Genomic DNA, 5961 nt, shown 5'->3' with positions numbered 1-5961 from the left:
AAAAAAGTGAATCTAGCGAAAACGGCCGAGTGAATTAACATATTCTAAGCTGGAATCTGTGGGCTGAAAAATACGTAGGAGAGAGGAGCATTTGCTATGGCATTCTTTATTAGAAAAGTGCTTCGGAATCTGTGGGGTTCTTTGATCTACTCCGAGTAGTGTTTCCACCTTATTGACAAAATTTATTGATATACTTTTCTTCTTATTGTTCGGTGGTGACGATAATTGAACACCATTGCGAATATTCGGTTCTCCCTCTCGTTTCTAATTCTAGTTGTTGGTCATCAGCTGCTCTGTTGAAGATAGAGGAGCGAGAAACATATGCTAAAACTGAAATGCGCAGGAAAACTGTGTCAGCATACACTACTTATTCTGTAGAAGACTGTTGGCGGATGGCATAAGGAGTTATGTTCTCGTGGTTACCCTGGTCGTCGACGAAGACCAGATTAGTAGTCTACTTCGGGACATTTTTGACCTCGTGACTCCGGAAAACTTCCAGAAACTTCTCACCTACAAGGGAGTGACACCACTGGTATGGTATAAACTTTACAGACATAAGTGCCGTCACTTGAGTCTAGCCGGCTTGAGTGGAGAGCGATGAAACCGTTCGTCATGTACACGTACAGCGTCTGAGCAATGCTGACTAACGAAGTTATAGCGAACGAACGACCATTATCGAACGTGGGTTTCATTTGACTGTTGTCCAATTTTCATGTAAATATTTACCCCACCGCCGCTCATTTGAATATAGGTAGATCTCGATTTTGTGTCTATGGTGAAAGGGTACATGGTGGATATATTAGAAAGGATAGAGGACGTGTCCTTATCTATCTGGCCGAGGCTTATCAGCTTCCTAAAAGCGGTGGTAGGGAAGATGGTAGCATCTGGCAGCTTCTAGCAAAATTGATGACAGATGGGTGTAAGTGGTTAAAGTGATGCGTCTGAGAGAACCAGTTCACGAATTCTGTCTGGAAAGTGAATTCGGAAAAGTAATTGGGATCTAGCGGTTTTCTGATTCTTCATAGATGGCGGTTCCCAACCCTCGGAGCGTGCTTTTGCTTTATACTGATGAAAAGAAAATAAACTGCCATCCATTTTGTAATACGTTTTCTCGCAAACTTTTGTTGTTTATGCACGCGCACGCACACACGCACGCACACACACACACACACACACACACACACAAACACACACACACACACACAAACAGGCATACACACGCATGCATATGTATATATATATATATCTTAATATATAAAACAGAGTTTGTGTGTGTGTGTGTGTGTGTGTGTGTGTGTGTGTGTGCGCGTGCGCGCGCGGATGTTCCTTATGGATTCGAAAACTGAATTGCCGATTTTGACGTATGAGGTATCAAAAGATTCAGTAATCTTTCGGCTACCAAATAAAGTATGTTTTTTTAGCAACAACTCTTTTTTATTTCAGAAATAACCTCGAAAACGAAGTCGGATCACACAATTTTGAGGTCTTTCGCTAAGGGAGACAACTCTCCCTGAACAATTTCTATCTTAGCATAATGAGAAAATGTTTAAAATACATGAAGTTTTACAAGGAATGAAACTTCGAAGATATACCGTCAATTTTATTAGTATTATTTAGTAAATAATATTTAATACTTCAGTATGTTTGTCTGTGTTTTGTTTAGCCCAGTGTTGCCTCTGATGTAGCAGACCCATTGCATTGTTTTTCTCGTTGTTGTTTTTTTTTTTCTCTGAAATACTGTAAATCTGTATGTTCCTTTTGATGAAAGGATGTGTTTTAAGAGAGATTGGCTGCTATTTGTAGTAGCTCGAGTTACCACAAACACACCTGTGTGTGTGTGTATGTGTGTGTGTGTGCGTGTGTGTGTGTGAGTGTGTGTGCGCGCGCGCGCGTTTTGTTGTGCTGAAAAAAATACGTTTTCTCAATATTTTGCACGATAACTTTTCAAGAAACCTGAACATCTTTCTTACTACTAACCATTCAACTTCAAATTACAGTTGTTAATTGTTAGAAGTCAAGTAGACTTAGAGGTACATATAGTGTTATCGTATAGAGTGGAAGTTCAATATGAAATTTTGAATTTATTATCTTGTGGTTAGTAATCCATTACCTTAAATTTGAAGCCATTAAGTTTTTAAACATTATTTTACTGGGTTTAGTCTTTCGACTGTCACCGTGATCGGGTACCACCTTCAAAAATTTATTTGATCATACTGATCTCAGTATGTATTTCAATCTGACATTTATTTCATTGATCTCTGCTTGATGAACTTCAAACTTTGAGACATAGTGGAACACAATACTCGATTAAATGGAAACGCACGCATATTAGATGCAAGAATGATTGTGTGGTTGAGAAGTTTGCTTCCCAACCACATGGTTCCACGTTCAATCCCTCTGCATGATACCTTAGGCAAGTGTTTTCTCCTATAGCCTTTGGCCAACCACAGACTTGTGACTGAATTTGGTAGAGGGAAACTGCAACGTTGTTCATCAGATTATGACCAAAAACATGTTTAAAAAAAGATCCTCCATAACCAAAAACGTGGGATTCCGTAAAAAAAAAATCAATACATATCCATTTTCCCGAAAGTTATGACAGAAAAATCGGATTTTGTGAAGTTTCCGAAAGTCCTGTCCCCACCTCTTTAGGTCCGTTTGCGCAAACTTTTTTGTCATTTGTTTTCTACACAGCTGTTAACACCCAGCAGGCTGTTTTTTGTTGTTTTTTGTTGTTTTTTTTTAACGAGTGAAGATCTTTATATTAACCAAGGCACCGGCCCAAGGTGCCACACAGCGGGACTGAACCTGGAACCATCTGGTTGTGAAGCAAGCTTCTTACGGCACAGCCACACCTACACTTCGATGAAAGAGGGTCCAGCAGGGCACAGCTACACAGTGTTCTTAGTTCGATGTTTCAGTCCATCTCTACTAACGAGAATTCATATTAAAAAGAATAAATCATTAAGTAAGAATAATAAATCATTAAGTAAGAAAACGTCTCTGGGGAAACTCATTGATTAATGATTGATTACATAGTTATGTTTTTTACTGGATTTTATATAACCAAAGACAAGCATCATCTCATGAATCGTGTATTATCCAATAGGTCATTTATGAGTGATATCACATGTAATTCGAGGGAATATAGCTGCTATTTCTAGCAGATTGTCTGACCTCGTAGACACTCGCTCGGTGGCTCATTGCACTTAGGTTGCTATTGTTGTTATTGTTGCTGTCGTTGACGTCGTCGTCGTAGCACAAAATATTAGTGGCAGAGTCAGCAGGAGAAAATGCAACTGCATTGAGAAGTAACGGTGTAGGGCAGAGCCCTTCATCAGAGAACGAGGGAGTGGGGAGATAAGATTGAAAACAAGAAGAAAGGTATTGAGGTAGATAGTAAAGGAATGAGGAGGGAGATATTAAGACAGTGTATAAATAGGCTGTGAGGAACAGACGGAGTCGATGAGATAATGTACAAGTAGATAGTGAGAGAATGAGGAGTAGGGTAAGCAATGTGAATGGAGGAGTAGGAGATTATATTTGATAGCCAAAGGTCTGTTGGTATGCCAACACTTAAACATGACTCAGTTTTGCTGTCAGTGACTGCGTTAAATTCGACTGTTTTAATGCAAGTATCCGAATGTCCCAAGTGGTCTAGTGGTTAGGATTCCGCGCTCTCACCGCGGCGGCCGGGGTTCGATTCCCCGCTTGGGAAAGCTGTATTTTTTCCCCACTTCCATTTTTGTTTATTGGTTTTTAATTTTCAATTCATAAACTTGGATATATTGAAATTTTTAGTTTAATTCTGCAAAGGCAGTTCGTGTTTTGCGAGACGATCAGAGCTGCCCACAGTAGTGTCTTCTACTAAAGCTTTACGCCAACTAAACTGAGTAAAATTAGGGAGACGAAAATTGTGTGGAAGCTTTTTGAGAGGATTCTTCCCCTTCTTGGGAATGTCAGCATTAATATGCCGACCAATTTAACACCACCATTTCTCTCTCTCGATATCTTTGACGGTCTGTTGATATGATATAATTAATGGTTTGTTGGTATGCCAACACTTAAACATGACACGGTTTCGTAATGTTGTCAGTGGCTATGTATTAAATTCGACTGTTTCAGCAGTTCGTCCATATATCCCAAGTAGTCTAGTGGTTAGGATTCCGCGCTCTCACCGCGGCGGCCGGGGTTCGATTCCCCGCTTGGGAAATTATTTCTTTAATTTTTTTATATTTTTGTTGTAAGCATTTCTGATCTGAGGACATATTCCCACCCCCTCCATCACCAATCAGGTCACTTGATTCTGTCCTTCCTCCCTCGACTGTGTGCATGCGTTTGTGTGCACACGTGTGAGACCACGTGCCCTAGTAGTTAGAGTGTTAGCCTCACGATCGCAAAGTGACGTATTCGATTCCTGGACCGGAGAAAGTGTCCTTGAGCAAGGCAATTCCATTAGGGGCTTTATTCCCCTCAAATGAAAGTGAATACGAACAACATACACATTATAAATTGCAGTGGATTTGCCGGATCGTTAGAGCTTCATATATAATTACGTCCTTTTAAGCTCTGAATTCAAAACCGGTTGTGGTTATCCATTCAGTGTCAATAAAATAAATATCATTCAAGCGTTGGAGAAATATTTAATACACTTATTATTATATAATGTAATTAATATATTAATGTCTCTTCTGTTTTGTTATTTCGATCATTATATTTCATATTAGTCCCCGTTATTTCTTCTCCACCATTTGTAATTTGCTTTTGTATTGTCCCCACGTCTTCAACATTTGTAGCCAATAAAAGAAATCATTATTTACATTATTTACATTCAACGGATATTTGTCCTCATCTTGTTTGTTGTTAACACAACGTTTCGGCTGATATACCCTCCAGCCTTCTTCAGGTATCTTGGGCAAATTTCGAACCTGGGTTCTCATTCCTAAGGTATTTTTCGATGTTGTTGTTGTTGTTGTTGTCATTATTATTATTATTATTATTATTGTTGTTGTTGTTGTTCAGATCACTGCTTGGAATCGAACTCGGAATCTTGGGGTTAGTAGCCCGTGCTCTTAACCACTATGCCATATGCCGAAACGTTGTGTTAACAACAAACAAGATGAGAACAAATATCCGTTTAATGTAAATAATGTAAATAATGTCCATAATTCCTCGTCTCTTAAATATAGAACTGTATTAAAAGAAATCGTTACTATGGTTAACAATTAAGGCGGCGAGCTGGCAGAACCGTTAACTCACCACCGAACAAAATACTTAGCAGCATTTCGTCCTTCCTTACGTTCTGAGTTCAAACTCTGCCAAGGTCGATTTTGCCTTTCATCCTTTCGGAGTCGATAAAATAAGTATCAGTTGAGCAATGGGGTCGATGTATTTAACTTACCCCTCCCCCGAACTTGCTGGTCTTGTGCCAAAATTTGAAACCATTATTATTGTTATAAATTAAGGCGACGAGCTGGCAGAACCGTTAGCTGGCCGGACAAAATGATTAGCAGCATGTCGTCCGTCTTCATGTTCTGAGCTCGAATTTCGCCGAGGTCGACTTTGTCTTTCGGGGTCGATGAAATAAATACCAGTCGATGTAATTTATTTATCCCTTCCCTCAAAACTACCAGTTCTGTGCCACAATTTGAAATTATTGTTATCAATAGGCCAGGAGTGGCTGTGTGGTAAGTAGCTTGCTTACCAACCACATGGTTCTGGGTTTAGTCCCACTGTGTGACACCTTGGGCTAGTATCTTCTACTATAGCCTCGGGCCGACCAAAGCCTTGTGAGTGGATTTGGTAGACGGAAACTGAAAGAAGCCCGTCGTATATATGTATGTATATATATGTGTGTGTGTGTGTGTGTGTGTGTGTGTGTGTGTTTGTGTCTGTGTTTGTCCCCCCCACCATCTCTTGACAACCGATGTTGGTGTTTACGTCCCCGTAACTTAGTGGTTC

General features: G+C 39.8%; 2 non-coding genes across 2 annotated transcripts; both read left to right on the top strand.

Annotated features, from left to right (window-relative positions):
- Positions 1-3646: 3646 nt before the first annotated feature.
- Trnae-cuc (transfer RNA glutamic acid (anticodon CUC)) lies at positions 3647-3718 on the top strand. Its single transcript has one exon. It is a non-coding gene; the product is annotated as a tRNA-Glu (tRNA).
- Positions 3719-4140: 422 nt separating this feature from the next.
- On the top strand, positions 4141-4212 carry Trnae-cuc (transfer RNA glutamic acid (anticodon CUC)). Its single transcript has one exon. It is a non-coding gene; the product is annotated as a tRNA-Glu (tRNA).
- Positions 4213-5961: the final 1749 nt, after the last annotated feature.

This window comes from Octopus bimaculoides, chromosome 2 (assembly GCF_046866305.1).
Source record: "Octopus bimaculoides isolate indiv1 chromosome 2, ASM4686630v1, whole genome shotgun sequence".
Classification (NCBI taxonomy): domain Eukaryota; kingdom Metazoa; phylum Mollusca; class Cephalopoda; order Octopoda; family Octopodidae; genus Octopus; species Octopus bimaculoides.
The sequence above is the reverse complement of the archived record's forward strand: the minus strand, read 5'-3'. Positions and strand labels throughout refer to the sequence as shown.